Source organism: Rhagoletis pomonella, unplaced genomic scaffold (assembly GCF_013731165.1).
Source record: "Rhagoletis pomonella isolate Grant_MI unplaced genomic scaffold, Rhpom_1.0 Rhpom_scaffold_00003, whole genome shotgun sequence".
Classification (NCBI taxonomy): domain Eukaryota; kingdom Metazoa; phylum Arthropoda; class Insecta; order Diptera; family Tephritidae; genus Rhagoletis; species Rhagoletis pomonella.
The window spans coordinates 59919814-59937759 of NW_023458557.1; positions in this window are offsets into that span (position 1 = coordinate 59919814).

Sequence of the window (17946 nt, forward strand, 5' to 3'; positions counted from 1 at the left end):
TCCAACGCCAAAGCCAACGCGAAAGTTCTATGTGGACCGGCCTTAAGTTGCGTCATTTTAGTTTGTGTTGGCAGACACTAATCTAAATAAGAAGTCAGATAATAAAGTATAAAATTTTTCGATATACAGACAAATTTGGCTTTTTTGAGATCTGAATAAAGCGCTCTCACTTAATGTAAATTTTGATTCGACTTAAAGGGTACTCACAAGATATCGTAAGCGTCTTAAAGTCGTAAAATTTTTCAACGAAAAATAATAGAAAAATCTTGTAACAACCGCGCTAAGTACACTTATCATAAGAAGCGAACACCACCAGTGTTTCTGATAATATTTACGATCGCCCAAGAGCTTTAAAGTTTCAAAAAATCTCGCAAATTATGGTTATTGTATACTTTTTTAAAGATTTTCTAAACAAATTTTGAGCCCATTAAATTTGAGTTTAACAAAAAGCAAGTTAAAAATCATTAAAAAATCTTGTTCATTTTTGGCAATTTTTTTTTGCCGGTATTCTCTTCCATATAAAAAATAGTCTTACATACTTTGTATGGAAAAACTTCGTTGCAACTCTTAGCAAAAAAATTGCAAAAAATCAACGAGACTTTCTAGCTAATTGAAACTTACACTTTGTTATTACTAAAATTTAATCGGCTAAAAAACTACATACTCAAAATCTTTTTAGAAATCTTCATTTGGGTGTTAAATATTATAGGCGGCATACAAAAAAGGTCTGGTGGACAAAATTAGAAAGGACTCGAAACGAAAAAGTAGGGACAAGAAAGAAAACAACGATACAGCTTGGGAAGTGTTAACTTACACGGGTAAAATGACATACAAACTGGCCAAGGTTTTCCAAAAATTCAACATTCGCACATCGTTCAGGACCAGGAACAACGTCGGAAGGATACTGAACAACAGCACAAACGAAGAGGACACTCTAGATAAGCAGGGTGTATACAAATTAACGTGTGAATGCAAGTGTAGCTACATAGGGCAAACTGGCCGTAAGATTAAAACAAGATTCCGCGAACATATAAGAGACTACAATAAGAGGACACAAAAACCAAGCGTGACACCAGAATCAAACTTCGCAAATCATATGTTCGAAAATAAATGTACACCAATGAAAATTAATAAGGCAGCCAAACTCCTCCACGTGCAGCATAAAGGACGGCGTTTGAACATATTGGAAAACATGGAGATATATAAGCAGCAAGCATTTTAAAGGAGAATTATAAACGAACAAACAAACACCGTATCCGATGTAATATTCGAACCAGTCAAGATGCTGTACGAAAAATATGAGAAGACCCCCGGAAAAAACGTCAACGCGAAGATACATACCCACGGCGCAGAAACCAAGAAAATGAAAATAGCGGATTTCTATCTGCTGGCACAAGCAAGCAACCTTATAACTGCTAAACGGAACATTAACCGACGCAATCACGAAACCCACGAAAATAAAAATAACGCCGGAGAATACAAGCAACCAAAAGTCGATGATCAGACACGAAGATTTTTGTTGTGGAAACTCGAAGCTTGTAGGGGAGAGAGCGACGAGGAAAGGGGACGGGTACCGAGTCGCCCGTACTCGGGAAACACGCTTTGTGCTCTCGTTCGTCTGAGTAAATCAAGTTGGCGATTCACAGCTGACAACAACAATTGCGTACAAAAGAGTTTCTGTGTGTGAATTCAAAGGGCAACACCAAAAGAGAAATCGCCGATAAAAAGAAACACGAGTTTCCGTGTTTGAACGCAGACAAAAGCACCTACCTGCGAGATAATGAAACAAAAGCGGTCGCACTTAGATGGGTATGCATCACCTGTTTGTCTCCAAACCAAATTTGACAAGGGATGACGGGAAATCGTTCCACAATACATCAGTTTCAAACTTTTTAATTAACATTAAAAAAAGAACTTATGTAATACGATAAGTGCCAGTTTGAATAAAATATTTTAAAATTTGCACTGATTTTTGAATTTTGTGTTTGCTGGCGGTGATATGCAGAGATTTCATTAAACTCAAAAATGATTGCATTTTTAGACAAAGTTGTGTATGTAATACAAAACTTGATGGGGATTTTGAACTGAACCGAACCTTTTTTTGATCGGTTATAAAAATGGTTCGACTCGTGGTTCGGTTCGAAGCCCGAAAAAAAGCGATGGTTCGGTTCAAAACCGGTTTGTAGTCCTGGTGAAAATAAATATGTGTTAGTTACTCCAACATGACTCCCGGCATGACTCTGAATGATTCAACTGTGTGTAGTCGAAGGCGAGTCAACACGTACACAAATGACTAGCGAGTGTCAAAGGCACCGTGTATGCCGCCTATTATTCTATTGAAAAAGGGTTTAGCAGGGTTTAATGTGATCATTATTTTTTTACTCCACTTCAATGTGTTACCATGTAGTTATGCTCAATGTGCAAGTTTCAAGCCGCGTTTTATACTCGAGCGCACTTGGGCGCAAGGGTATTATATCTTTGTTCACATAAACGTTGTTGTAACAGCCTAAAGGAATTGAAATAGATATAGGCATACATAATGCTCAGAATGAAAAGGTAAATCTATTAAACCGTGACTCGCTGTTCGTCAGTCCGTCCGTGCACACGATAATTCGAGTAAAAATTGGGATATTTAATGAATCTTGGTATGTTTACTTCTTTTGAGCCAAGGACGGATGGTATTGAAAATTTAAAAAATCGGACAATCCCTATCGGCATATAACAGTAGTTTACAGAAATCCGAAAACTGCGATATTTTGGAAAAAATATCTCCCATACTTGACACAGTTGTAGATCTTTATCAAGCATACCAAATGGCTGATTTTAAAAATCGAACCATAGTTACGCCCATATCCAATATAACTACGGTGACCATATTTATAAGAACCGAATATGGGACAAAAAATAATTTAGCAAATTTTTTCCACACTCTTTTCCCTGAAACAGTATCCTTATAATAATATCACAAATTTGTACGATAATTTTCTCGAGACTTTTGCCCCGTAAAATTTGTTAAAAAATTCGTTAAATTTTAGTAAAATAAAGTGCAATTTTAAGTCGGTAAAGGTCTGATTATGCATAATTCGCATAACTTCGCACAACTTCTTAAACGGAACAAATTTATCAGTACTACCAACCTTATGCATCGACGCAATAGGGTTTTGGTTTCTTCAGGTAAGCAGATTTATTTTCAGAAAAATTCGCTTAAGTAGTTTTAGTGGGGTATATTTGTAATCCAAATTAAGTCGACACTAAAGTTCTTTGCAGTTTGACATAATAAAAAATACGTATACATACATACATATATTAGGTGATATATTTACTAGAAAGAGCATAAAAATACATTTTATTTGATATATAATTTTATATAGTTAGGTTTAAGGACAATATTGTAGTTAATAATTTATTGGATATAAAATGATATTTTAATATGAAATGAAAATTTGGAATAAAACAAGTAATTTTTAGCAAAAAAAAACCGACTTCAACTCTCATAAAAAAAAAAATATATATATATATATATCTCATGATCCACTGATCGGATCTTAACCAGATTAGTATGGGACCACCTCTGAGACACTACCCAGCAAAAAATCGGTAATCGCTTTTAGTGGTAACGTGTTCTAGAAGGCATAGCGTTATAATGCCTTCGAATTTTTTCGCTTCTTTTAGGCATTGCCAGTAATGCAAAGTAGAATGTCCTACAATATTTTATTTATCTCGCTTCTTCGTTTCATTTCGGGGAATGCAAAGTAGAATGTCCTATAATATTTATTTTTTAATTCGTTTATTTGCTTAATTTCCGGGAATGCAAAGTAGAATGTCCTACAATATTTTATTTGTTTCGCTTCTTTGCGTCATTTCAGGTAATGCAATGTAGAATGTCCTACAATATTTTATTCGTTTCGCTTCTTTGCTTCATTTCGGGGAATGCAAAGTAAAATGTCCTACAATATTTTATTTGTTTCGCTTCTTTGCTTCATTTCGGGGAATGCAAAGTAGAATGCTGCATCGTAGTCAGCTGAAAAATGGAATGAATATCCAAAAATTCTTTTTCTACCGTTACTTTCTGTGGAAATTTGTCTCGCATAAAAATCATGTTTTGCTTTGTTCAGTTTGCAGCGAAGTTGAAGTCAGTCAATGAAGTGACGTCCAAGAGTGAGGAAGTACAATTTTAAGCTTAATTAAATATGCATGTATGTACATACCGATTTTAAAGAAAATAAATAAATACATACATATGTACGCTGATTTATAAAAATTTTAATTAATTTTAACCTTTTAAGACATTTTCTGATTTCAATTTAATATAAATAAGTATGTACTTATCTAGGCATTCTACATTAATTTCTCTGTAAGGCATTCTTTGTTCGCTTCTCTGGATTCTGTTTATCCATGCGTTCTCCCTTCGTTTGAAGGTAATGCTGCGGGTAAGGGCTTACCTCCAATGACATGCCCATGTTAAAATAAGGCCTTCTTGAAGCGAAACGGTAAGCGATTCCCATCGCCTAGCTCGTTTCCACTTTCGTTTTTGTGGTAATCGTGTTTTTTTGCTCGGTACCTTTCCGATGCAAATTATCGAAATCGGTTGACGTGGTCCAAAGTTATGCGGTAACATACAAAAATAAAAAATAAAAAATAAAAAATATTCCGATATTCTGATAACCTCCTTCTTTTTTGGAAGTCGGTTAAAAATAGCGAGATATTTTCTTCCAATTGTTCGCCAGCAGAGCTTTTTTTCTTTTAACATTATAAATCATATATTTAATTAAAGGTGTTTTTGTGCTCTTTGCTATCTTGTGCATATCTTTTAATATAGTTTTTTTAAGAGAACAAATTTTATTGAAAAAAATTGCCATAATTTATATATACATATATGTTGTATACACATATAAAATCAAAGGACTTTCAATTACCTTTCCAACCCTATCCATACTTTGAAAATTGGTTCAAAACTTTTCAAAATATAAGCTTTTGAAGATATTGAAAATTCAACGTTTACCCTCCCTAGCGCCGCTCCTATGAATTTGCAACAAAACGGAATGTATTCCATTAAAATCAGAGAAAAGCGTCGGGCCATGCTCATTTTTTATTTTTTTTTTAACCGGGAGGTTATCAGTTCATCGGAGTTTTTTTTGATGTATGTTACCGCATTACTTTGGACTACGTCAACCGATTTATAATTCTTTTTGCAATAGAAAGGTAGTGTCTCAGAGGTGGTCCCATACTAATTTGGTTTAGATCCGATCATTGGATCATGAAATATATATACATATATATATCTTTTTTTATGTCGGTTTTTTTTTGCTAAAAATTACTTGTTAGCTCAACGGGCCCTATTCTTTACTTGTTCCCAAAATTACATAGATGGAGTCGTGAATCCCCCTAATATTCCTTCCATGCATCTCTGTAAAAAATAATACTATTGGTACTAATGCAATTGAAATGTCACTTATGACAACGTAAAGCAAAATCTAAACTTAACAGATCGCAAATTTTTTACAAGTTCTGCTAATTTCTGGATAATGGAATACATACAAACTGCAATCAACAGATTTTCACCTGAAATTTATGCGAAGTTTTGCGAAGTATGCATAATCAGACCATAAGGCCTACCACTAATTTTTGGCAATTTGGTTTGTTGACGGTTTTACGCATTTTTTCACACAAAGTAAGTATGTTCGACCTTTTTTTTGAAAGAGAAGCAAATGAGCAGCACTTTCCACGCGCACTTTATTATACTCAATTTTAGTGAGTTAAAAAACTGCAAACCAAATTTTTTTCTAAAGATTATAATTAAAAAGTCTGTAATTTTGGCGAAACATTACAGAATTAATTTTTATAGTTTTTTGCACAAAGTTGGAAGTTTGTAAATAATAAAAATTAAATGAACTAAGGAAAAAAAATCAAAACTTACTAAAATGTCGAGTCTTAATTTCCATTTTGGCCACTGTATGTATTCCTCACAGGCATTCAGATTAGAAAATAATAACTGTTTATAAAGAAAATTACGATCATATACCAACATCACTTAAAACTCGTTCATAGGCATGCCATTTTAATGAGCTGTTAAGGCGTCGGAACACCGAATACTGGACAAATACAGGATATTAAAAGAAATACAGAACATTTGGCGTCCCGTATAAAATAAATAAATTACCAGGACAATAGGTCAAAAAAGAGGGCTGTCCCGTATAATACGGGACGGGTGGTCACCGTACATATAACGGTAATTTAGATAAATATAAAATCTGCGATAAATCAGTAATTACTGAAGCTAGTTTATTAAAAATGGATGTTTTGTAAATAACTCTTTAGCAGGAAATACGATTATAAAAAAATTTTGGAAAATGGTTGTGCCACTGCCATCTATGAACCCATATGTGTATCTCGGTAATCGTTCTACATATCAATTCGTGTCAAACTCGATGTAGTAATTATCGCCCTTGATACAAAATCAAAAGAAACAACATTACAGTGGAATCTTATGTTGTTCGCCTAAAATTAGCATTTTATCCCGCTAAAATGTAAACGGCTAAAAACTGCATACCAAAAATTTTTCCAAAAACTCCGAATATAAGGGTAAACATTTTTGAGTGTAATTGGTAGGTTGTAGTTGTAGAATTTTTATAATTTTTGTACAGGTTTGAAATGTGAATTTATATGGTAAAACACGATATATACACATTAAATAAACAAAGAAAAATAGCGAAAACTGCACCGCAAGGGTATACATTAGGGCGGGTCAATTTTCTTTTTATTATGAGCGTACAATATAGCAGGATTCTACATGTATTTCTTAAAAAAATTGCCGAAGAAACCATGGGTCTAAAATCAATTTAGAATTTGCCAAATTGTGAAAATAGGTTTCGAAAAAAGTGATAATTTTCACTGTTGCACCCTCTAGCGGAGGTTTTAAGAAAAGGGTAAATGCTGAAAGGAACTCCTTATAAACAAAAAAAACAACTCTTATAGTATGCTTGTTTTTACAAAATTTAATAATTTGCTTATTTTCGCAATTCCAAATTGATTTTAGAGCCAAGGGTTTTTCAGCAAATTAGCTTAGAACTTCACGTAGAAATTTTTAGATAATTGGCAACCAGCTTCAAAATTGTTTATTATGGTTTAGAGTGCATTTACCCGCCTTTCGCTGCTAATCGCTCAAGACATATATATGTTTAATGGCGTTTTCTTTTCTCGAAAAAAATTTCACCTTCTTATATGGCAACATTATCAGAGTGCTACATTTTAAGGAAAGAGCACGCAATATGCATGTGAAAATGCTGAGAAAAAAACACGAAAACTTAACAGCCCTGGCGCAAGGCAGAATAAACGCAATATTATTTCAAGAAAAGAAAACGCTATAAGTCACTAAAGTTTAGACATGTGGCAACCCTATTAAGAAGTTTGTATTTTTTATTAAACCGGATGAAGTAGTATGAACGATATGGCGCTGGATTGACCAGATACAGTGGTTTTAGCTTTTAAAATCCCCCTTTTTAATGATTAACAAAATTTTAATAACCTAACTAGTTTTTGCGCGTACGTGCGCTTCCCTTCATCGCATGAGGTCTTAATTATTCAGTTGGTAATTCAAAAATACCTTTTAGAAATAAGCATGTATATAGACTAACATTTAAGTGGAAATTAACTTTAATTTAATATTTTACTTAATTCTCGTTTAAATTATTTTCAGTTTCAATAAGCTATTTATTTAATTGTGTAAAATGTGGTTGTAAAACAGACTACGCCAACGAAAGCTTTCATTTCTACTGAGAGCTTTTGAAAGCTTTGGCACGCTGTGTTGTAAAAGCAGGGCTGGTATACCAGTAAGCACCATATACACAATGATCAGATGATTAAACGTGTAACACCTCTGAGTGTGGTTATTCTGATTTAATTCACAAACAAAAACAGATTGAAATGGATTGGTGAGACCAAAAATTGGAAAATCAAATTATTTTTCACTTAAATGAATCTGGTGAAACTGGCTGTAAGTCCTCAAATTTCTAACGTATTCAATTATTTTAATACTAAGCCGAATGGATTTGAAGTCCGAATTTTTATATATATATAATAGCTTCCATGTTTGCTGTAACTGTCAACAACTGCAGTAATTGCTATCTCCGTTTTGGTTTGACTTTTTGCCTTACTCTTACTGCTCTATGCTGAACCTACTTGTGGCTTATGAAATACTATGCTTGTAAGTATATATGTATGCTCATATGTATGTATGTTTGTACATATGTATATATGTATGTAGGTGTGTTCTTCGGGCATTAATTTGTGAACCACTTGTGTACTGCATTGCCATTGTGGTAAGTGCGGTGGCCTATTCGTAACACTACGAATATTATGATTAAGTATACGCAGTGTCGCGTATGAAATGGGGATATGACATACAAACTAGCAAATACACAAAATATAATTGGGATATTCACGATCCGGTGCATACTGTCTAGCATGGTGCATAGATAGCATAAATAGCACGGTTGGATAATTTTGTTGTTTTTTTATGTGTTCAAACAAAAAGAAAATTAGCCAATCATGCTATTTATGCAATCTATGCACCATGCTTACGGTGACCATCCGTCCTTTATTTTAAAGTACAGTCCTTTATTTTAGCCCCCTGTCCTTTATATTTTTTTTTTCAAAATAAAGGACGCCTTTTGTCCTTTATTTCTTAAACTGTCCCTTATATCAGCTCTGCATTTTTCAGAGGTAAAATTTTAAACACAGAATATGAAAAATAAAAATATCCCTTATATTCGCACCCCACTTAAGGGTTTCTACTTAATCGGTAATCTTTGTACAATCTATAAGCACAGAGAAAGATGTGCCCAGGATCGTGTTGCACGCTGAGTTTCCACTTCCACTGAAAGATAACAATAAACCCCCTGCTACACAGTGGTTAAAAACTGGCATTTAGTGATCGTAGTTCACTGGAGCCTTAATTGTTTTTCACTTAATTTGATTATTTTGCCTGAGCCTGATTTGTGAATTTTTATTTAATTATATTAAATTTTTTAGTGCAAAATGCAGTAAAAGTAGCAATTTTCAAGAAAATGTGTTCTCCTGTTCCAGTGAATAAATGTTACACTAGTTGAAAAGAATTGTGAAAAAATTACACAAAAATTTTAAATGTTATAAAAAATTTTCACCAAAATAAATATTTTTTTTTAGTTTTTAGTAAAAATTGGTTGAAAAATGAAGGCTGCGGTGATTTATGAACATTCAATTCCAATTTTGAACCACTGTGTGCTGGCTTCGTTGTGCAGTATGAATTATGGTAAACACATTTTGCTGGCAAAGGATGGCGAAGGCCTTGAAAAGGATTTGGCTTAATTTTTCGCTACAGCAGGGGAACTTGTACAATTAAATAATATAGTTAACTGGTAAATATTTGATTTAAATTACGATATGGTTAAGGTACTTTTCTCATACAAGTTGTGTGTGCGTATTCCCAAATCATTTTGAAAAAAAAGTCCTTTATTTTACGTTGGTTAATATGGTCACCGTAACCATGCTAGACAGTATGCACCGGATCGTGAATACCCTTAATAAAAATTCCAGTGCATATAAAAGACACACCGGGTGCTTGCTTACACAAGCGTTGAAACAAAAACTCAAGTCTAAATAGAAAGCCTTGTTTCGCCAGTACGCCATAAAAGGTCAGAGCCAGTCATCCCGTTTTGATCCATATACTTCAAAAGGGATACTTGTTTGTGCATATTTTCGGAAGATGCTTTATTTTTTCGCTTATTTCGCGAGATACTTAAATTTTTCTCGTAGTACAAATTTTGATACATGTTAAAGATAAAATATTTATGTATGTATGCTGTGGAAGCTTTTAAAATTTGAACGAAAATATTGAAACATTTTGGGGTTGCGTAAAATATTGTAGCCAATTCTGATGGGATTTGCCCCGTATAATCCAAGTCTGAGCGTAAAGATATTATTGGCTCTAGTTTTCGAGCAACTTAGGTTTAAAGATGCCGAAAAATGAGTTTTTGGACATTTTCGAGCCTCTGTAAAATAATAAATTAATGCAATATATCTGTATGTGTGGGAGGATATGAAAGCCTAAACACTGCCCTTTCATACACAAAATTAAAAAAATTATGGTTAAAGGGTTAACGGCCTTTATCCACAAACTACAGAAATTCCTGCACCAATCTTTGAAGTACAACTCGAGGTTTAATGGATTAATCACCAAATATAGATATATTGCATCAATTTATTATTTTAAAAAGGCTCAAAAATGTCCAGAAATACGTTTTTTGGCACCTTAAGCCTAAGTTGCTCGAAAACTAGAGCCAATCTAATATCTTTAGGGTCAGACTTGGATTATACGGGGCAAATCCCATCAGAATTGGCTATAATATTTTAGTCAACATAAGCTTGTTTAAATTTTGTTGGCCTGTAATTAACGTAAATGATCGACAGCTCATAGTTTTAAGTATGTTCATATATTTTAATTCAAGTTTATATAAAATCTATATGTACATATTATTTTTGTTCGTCTCTATATAAGATTAAAAACAATAATCTCTTTTTTGATAGATTGTCACAATATGTTAAATATTTTTCTTCATGTACATACATATGTATGTGTATGAATGCGAATTACATGATTTTTCGGTTATTGATAATAATAAAAACCAAAGGTATGAAACCAAATAACATTTTTTTAAGTTTTTTCTATCTTGATACTTTGATACTTAAATAAAAAATGTTGGATACATTTGATCCATTTTTTGTTTCTTTTACGATACGATTTTTCATAACGTCGCGGCAACACTGGTCACAGCCAAATCTGTTTACTGACGAGTAAAGTTTTACTGGCGAAGAATCGTTCGATAAACAGAACCCTATGGTGTACGCTCTGTCATCACGACATGCATCCGAATTCGTTCCGAGGGCTCAACGTGTCCATCGCTCAGCCCGTGTTTTGGTGTCAACAAGACTACGCTCAGCTCATAAGTCAAAATCGACACCAAATCATATTCCGAATTTCACTTCTACGACTGATTGGTCACCTGTTAGCCCAGACCTCAATCCAATCCACTATACATTATTGTCCGTTCTAGAGGCCATTGCTTGTACTTATTACTTGACACCCAAGTATACAAAATTTGTAAAACTCTAAAATCTAAGCCAAGCAAAAACCTTAAAGATCATGTATGCATTTATACTTCAAACCATTGCAAAATTCATGTAAGACCCGCAAACATCAACACTTATTTTCATTTTTGTGTGGTACATTTGCATATTTGTACTTTCTACTTAATTAGTTCTTTTTGAAGATTTATATCTGCACGGCGGACAACTGCATTGCTTCGGCTTGATGCTTTTCCATATTACTCTTTAGTCCACACATTATCTCTTTTTTAGAATTTCAGTCATATGTCATCTGTCACTCAAACACTCAAACTTGTTGCCTTAATCCTTCAAACTTTCCCAAAACGAAAGCACGTTCATGTGCATGTACATATGTATGTATGTGTGTATGTGTGTACCCAACTTCATTCTTCATTGGTCCATTTATACATGCACTCTTACGGTAGTTGACTAAAGTTGACTCGGTTAATCTATGATCTTTGGCTTCCGCATTTATTTTACCAGTGACTACAGTGGCACACATAACACAAAGATGATATATGATGCATTGACATACATATGTACATACATACCAAAAATCTGGCATAAGTATACACAGTAGTGGGATTCATGAAACATCGGAAAGTTTTATCAACTGCGGTATTTGTTGCAAAATTTGCCACCTTGCAGTACAGGTGATTACTTTTGTATGAAAACTTTTTAAGCCGAAAAATTGCGACGCATACTATTTGAGCTAGAAATCATTGCAAACTCAATTAGCCCAGTCAAGTTAGCTCAATAAATAGGGGTCAAGTTTAAACCCCCCTCTGGTAAAAAATATTTTAAGATCTCAAATGAGTAGTCCACTTGCAAACAGCGTTATGTGATTTTATAATAGTAAGCCATAAATTAAAAAAAAAAAAACGTCTACAACAACAAATAAAAACCAAATTGTATCTTTTGGTTTATTATCCGATATTTTGATAAATAAGAGCCTAATAACAATAAAAAAACAAAATCGCAGTATGGTAGTTTTTGCAAATTGTATATATAAAAAATTAATATAGCGAGTTTTGAAACAGTAACTTTTACATGGCTAGCTTTTTTTTAGCTTTTCGCGTTCTCTCTTCCATGAAGATTGGTCTACTTCTTTTTTACGACGTCTTCCACTAGGCACCGAAACTACTACGTTTTTTTTTGCAGTTTTCTAAGTTCATCAAAAGATGGAGACTTTTGAGCTTGTATAAATATGTACAATAAATATTATAGCGACTTTTGAAAGTGTATTTATATATATGTACATACAGTAAGTATTATAGTGACTTTTGCTATCGAAAAAATTTTACATAGAGCACTTTGCAAGTTGACTACTCAAATATTTAAGATCTCTTTTCAGATATAGTAGTCGAGAGATCTAGGTTTAATTTAAGCCAGGAAGGTTCTATTACCTTTTGTTTCTTTGCTAGAACTTCTATAATATTGGAAAACCCGCGATTTTTTGACACTTTGACCCCATTTTTTTCAAAATCTGGAGCTGAAGGAAACTTTATGCTTACGGATTCGTAATCAAAACCAAAAAATTCGACCAAAAACAGCTTAAACGTTTGCCGTACCAAATTTTTTTTTTATTTTTGTTGGCCTGTGTTATCCCTAAAAAATTAGCAAAAATTCAGATATCCGTTTTTTCTACAGAAATATTTCCTTATGTGGTCTAAGTATAACACCCTTCGCTTCCCTATCTATATATATAATACGCGAAGGCATTTTTTGTGCAGCGTAAAAGATCTGCACCGTTCGTTCGATTTTCACAAATAAGGTGTCAATTTAAAGGGCTTAAACTGCAGAGTTGCAGTAAGGTTCCAATTTTTCGAAAGGAGTTGCCACCTGTTAAGAAATTAAGCTCACGTTATTAAAAAAGTTAAACAAATTGTTACAATATGGGTATCAACCGAATTGGTTTTGAAAAGGCTTTGTACCTCAGCTACGTGTAGTGGGGTTTCCACATGTTTAAAAAATCTAATTCAATTTTAATTAAATGAATTAGGTAAGCGAATAAGGTATCATCATATGGGTGCCAGAAAAAAGAGGTTTGAGAAGGTAATAGTTTGAAATTATTTTGGAAAGGGTTGCCACCTGTTTAAAAAGTTGAATTAAATTAATTTATACCCAAGTTAAATGAAATTAAAAAATGGTTGTAAAATGAAAGAGTTTTATGAATAATTTAGTTTAACAATTAACAATATTTTTGATGTGTCTGAAGGTTGTCATCAGTTTAAAAGGTTAAACTCAAATTATTGAATAAGTTAAGTGAATTACAAAAAGATGGTTATCAATCTAAATGGGTTTAAAACCCTCTATTTCTGAACAACATTTACTAGGGTTGCCACGTGTTGAAAAAATTTCGTTCCACTTAATTCATTAGATACTTGAAATATTTATAACAATGTCATACGAAAGATATTTAAAAAGATTTTAGCTCGAAAATTATTTTGAATAGGTTGCCGCCTGTTCTGAAATTCGAATTTAATTTAATTATATGCAATTTTAAAATCTAGATATCAAACACGTGTGTTTAGAAATATTTAGCTTGAACGTTTAGAATTTTTGTGGGTTCCTAAAGAGGGTTGCCACCTGTTGAAAAACTTAGATTAAAATTAATTAATAAGTTAAATAGATTGTCAAAATATGAGTATCAATCTAAATGAGTTTGAAAATAATTTATTTCTGAACCGTATTTAGGAGAGTTGCCAACTATTTCAATATAATTGATCAGTTAATTGAAATATGTAAAACGAAAGAGTTTATAGAAAACCTTAGTTGATAATACTTATAATTGGGTTGCTGCATATTTTTTTTTTTTTTTAAGGTCATTCGATTTTCATACACCGTTATTTCGAATTTCCAAAATGAGAACTCAAATTAAAGAACTGGGTTTGTGCATAGATGTGTAATAAGGTTTTATTTTTTGAAGCTAAAGCTTTTTAGCGGTATCGAGTGGTTTTATGAAAAGAAAAACCGACACCATGGGTCTTCGCTCATAAATGTCTTTTTTGGGGTTTTAAATAGTGTTTCAACCTGTTTAAAAAGTTAAATTCAATTTTGGCGTTTTAACGCCATGCGGGTTCGCTAGTTTAGTTATGGTTTTGCAAAATAACTCAACGAATATCATCATGCATGTGCATTAGACTGCCCTTATTTTGCAACTTTATCCTACAAAGCAAGAATCCCCCCATAAAGGTTCATTTGATCATAAAAACGTGACCTGCGCAAAATTTTTAAAATCGGATAACGGAAACACGTGCCTCAAAGGCCCTAAAGTTCAGAAAATTCATGGAATTTTTCACACAGTGGTCAATATTTTGCCTATAAGTCAGTGGGAAATGTATTATATTTTAATGGCACTTAATGGAGTTTTATCCCCCGATGTCAAAAATAGCTACAGTATTTTAAACCTCCCCATCTTTTAAAGTTATTGAGATTTTTCTGTGAAAACTTCAGCATGGCGCCTCAAATATGGCATCTAAACTAACCGTAAACTAGATTTCGCTTTACAACTATGGCATTTGAATATGCCACGCATTTTTATCAGAAACAGTTGAAAAATGGCGAAAGCCGTGGCAATGCAAAAATTGTTCGCACTGTTTGCTAATTATTTGCCATAAAAAAGTATTTGTTTAAAAAGTTTGTATATAGAAAGAATTTGGGAAATTAAATTCTCTACAAATTTGTGTACAACCGTTTTTTACGAAAAGTGCAAAATAAGCTTGCGAATCGCAAAACTCCAAAAAAACTTAAAATCCAAGATGGCGGAATGTGCCGGTATGAAATGTTCGCTAGTACAAATTTTTTTTCTTCGTACCAATTTGATCTAAGTTTAGTTGGCTAAAATTTAACATCTGAATTCCAAGAAAATTGTAATTTCACGTGGAAAAAACCTCAGTAACTATAAAAATTGTGGAGGTTTAAAAATAGGTTAGCCATATTTGACATCGGGGGGCAAAACTGTGTACATCACTGATTTATAAGTAATTTTGACCCTTTAGTGAAAAATTGCATGAAAATGCTGAACTTTAGGGCCTTTCGAGGCACGCCTTTCCGTTGTCCGATTTTAAAACTTTTGCGCAGGGCACGTTTTTATGAACAAAGGAACTTCTCTAGGGGGAGTCTTGTTTTGTAGCTTAAGAAATAAATTTTCTCCATACAACTTAGGCGCAGTCTAATGTGCAGGCATGGACAGAGAACGAACACACAATGAGCTAGCTTTTCTCAATATTCAACGCAATCTGGATGTTAATTTTGACTCAGTATTGAAAGAATTTTTATCTATACCTCGGTGAACTGCGTGTGACTTTGAGTTTTGCTAAATTATATCCACAATTAAATATAATATACAATGATATTCTTGGTTGTTACGAATGACTTTACATAAATATTGTATACGTAGAAGATAGTAAATTTAATAAGCTTCCCTATTTTAGAAATTTAAGATTCGCTAGCTATATAAAAAAAATGCAATTAAGTGAGTGCACATTTTGACATCTCTAAAAACCGAAATTTGGCTATATCTCAAAAACTATTGCGGTTTGTTATATTTTGACACCGGTGGAATTTCCTGTGAACTAGTGTAATTATCAATGAGATGGACAGTTTTCTCTAATTACTTTTAACTCGCATCGCTTTCATCACTTCCAATGGTACTACTTTTATTTCATGCAGTCCGCTGTGGTGTAGTCGTAAGCAGTTGCACTCCCACTCCGCAGGGCCTGAGTTCAAGCCCTGTAGTGCGATTCACTAACTTTTAACAACGACTTGTCGAGTTGTAAGCTAACAATTTTTGTTATTTGCAGTAACGATTGTACGATTCACTAAGGCTGCGTTTCTTCAAACTCATTTAAGTGGAAATTAACTTTAATTTAATTTTTTGTTTAATTCTCATTTAATTTTTTTTTTTTCAGTTTCGATAAGCTCGTTTTTCTTTTAAGTGAGTAAAAATATGGCAGCACCGTGCTAAAAGTGGGCTGGTATACAAGTAAACAGCTGATACACAAAATTGTGGCGTGTGTATGTTAATCAGCTGACTAATTTTTATTTAAGTGAAGCGCATAGGTCACTTAAGTCAAAATTAAAAACAAATTAAAATTGATTAAAGAAACCAAAAATTCGAAAATCAAAGTAATTTTCACTTAAATGAATCTGATGAAACGCAGCCTAAACTGCCGCCAAAGGGCACAAATCCGTTGCATATGCCAAGACGCTCGTGTGAGCACAAAGTTCACAATCATTTTATATGGAAGAAAATGTGCAACACCTTCCCCAAAAAAATCTAATCAACGGTAACTTTTAGCGACTTTTAACTTGCTTTTTATTAGACTAAAATTGAATTGGGTACAAAACTGCATACCCGAAAATCTAACAAAGATTCCGATTAAAAAGTTTGAAAGTTTGGTGAAATTTTTATTAAGTTTGATTGATTTTTGTGAATTTTGTGCAAGCTTTGCAACTATTATTTATGTATAAATACACATAAGTAGCAAACAACATAATTCTAAATTTTCCTGCCATATTTTTTCAGCAGCTGTTGATAAAACGTTTACAAAGAAAATTAACATGAAAAAGATTGTTAATATTTAAAAAAAAAACACTGTATGCACATTTTTTACATATTTATTTTCAAGGCTGATTTTATTATGCTAGTTTCAAGATAATTTATAAATAAGTATTTAAATGAGCACATACATATATGATATTTATATTTTTAATAAATGATGTACACATATTAAATGAAAATTAAAACTTTAATTATTCAATTCCCTTAAATTCAAGGCATATTCAGTCCCTGAAATATTAAAAAAAAAATAGACATATCGCCAGGGAACGGATTTTTATGACTATAAAAAAGGCAAAATAAAATAGCGAAATATGCAAGAAAAGGCACTAGAAATCGCAAAAAGGTCCTACAAAAAATAAGGTACTACAAAAAGACAAAAACAAAAACTAATCAAAAAATACATTTATTTTAGAAATGTTTATTTTACAAGTTAAAAGAGAAAAACTATGAACTACATAGTTTCATTATATGATAAATTTGTACTTCGAATCTTTGACTATTTTATCCTTTCGAGTTTCTAACTCATAAAACTTTAATCTGTATAGTTGTAGTAACATTGAACCACGAGATGCACTTTTAAGTTTTCTGGCAGCATTTTCATTCGATTTTCGCGAAGAAAAGCCTTGAATGTACTTTACGTGCGCTCTACGTGAGTTGATATAATTTATTTATTATTTAATATAAATACGGAACATTTAAAACTTTCATATTATCAGGAATATGGAATCAGGAAAAGCTAACCGAATATACTCTATCTCTTTAGCAGAAAAAAGGCAATTTTCATAGAATCCGTTCTCCGCTTATCACGTTTTCACTTCCAGCTTTCTATATTTGTTTTTCGCCCTATTGGAAGATTATAATCGGAACCCATATAGACAATTTTAACACACTATTTGTTTAATATTTAATTTATATTACTTGTCTTTAATAGTGTACTCGTAAAGCTTAAAGTTTTTAATCAGAATAATAAAAAAATTATGTATGCAATTTTTTTAGCCCATTAAATTTTAGTAGCTACAATAAAATGCAACAAGTTTGACGTTGCTGAAAAATCTTTTGATTTTTGATATTTTTATTGCTAGCGGTGCCGTGCATTTTTTCCAAACGAAAAAAATTGTAGAACGTACCTTTTATGTTTTGTTAACAACACCAATGTAGACGTCGCCAAATTAGCGGCCTTTTTTATCTTCAACAATTTATATTGAGCTCGAGGCCGGTTTAAATGAAAATTTTTATTG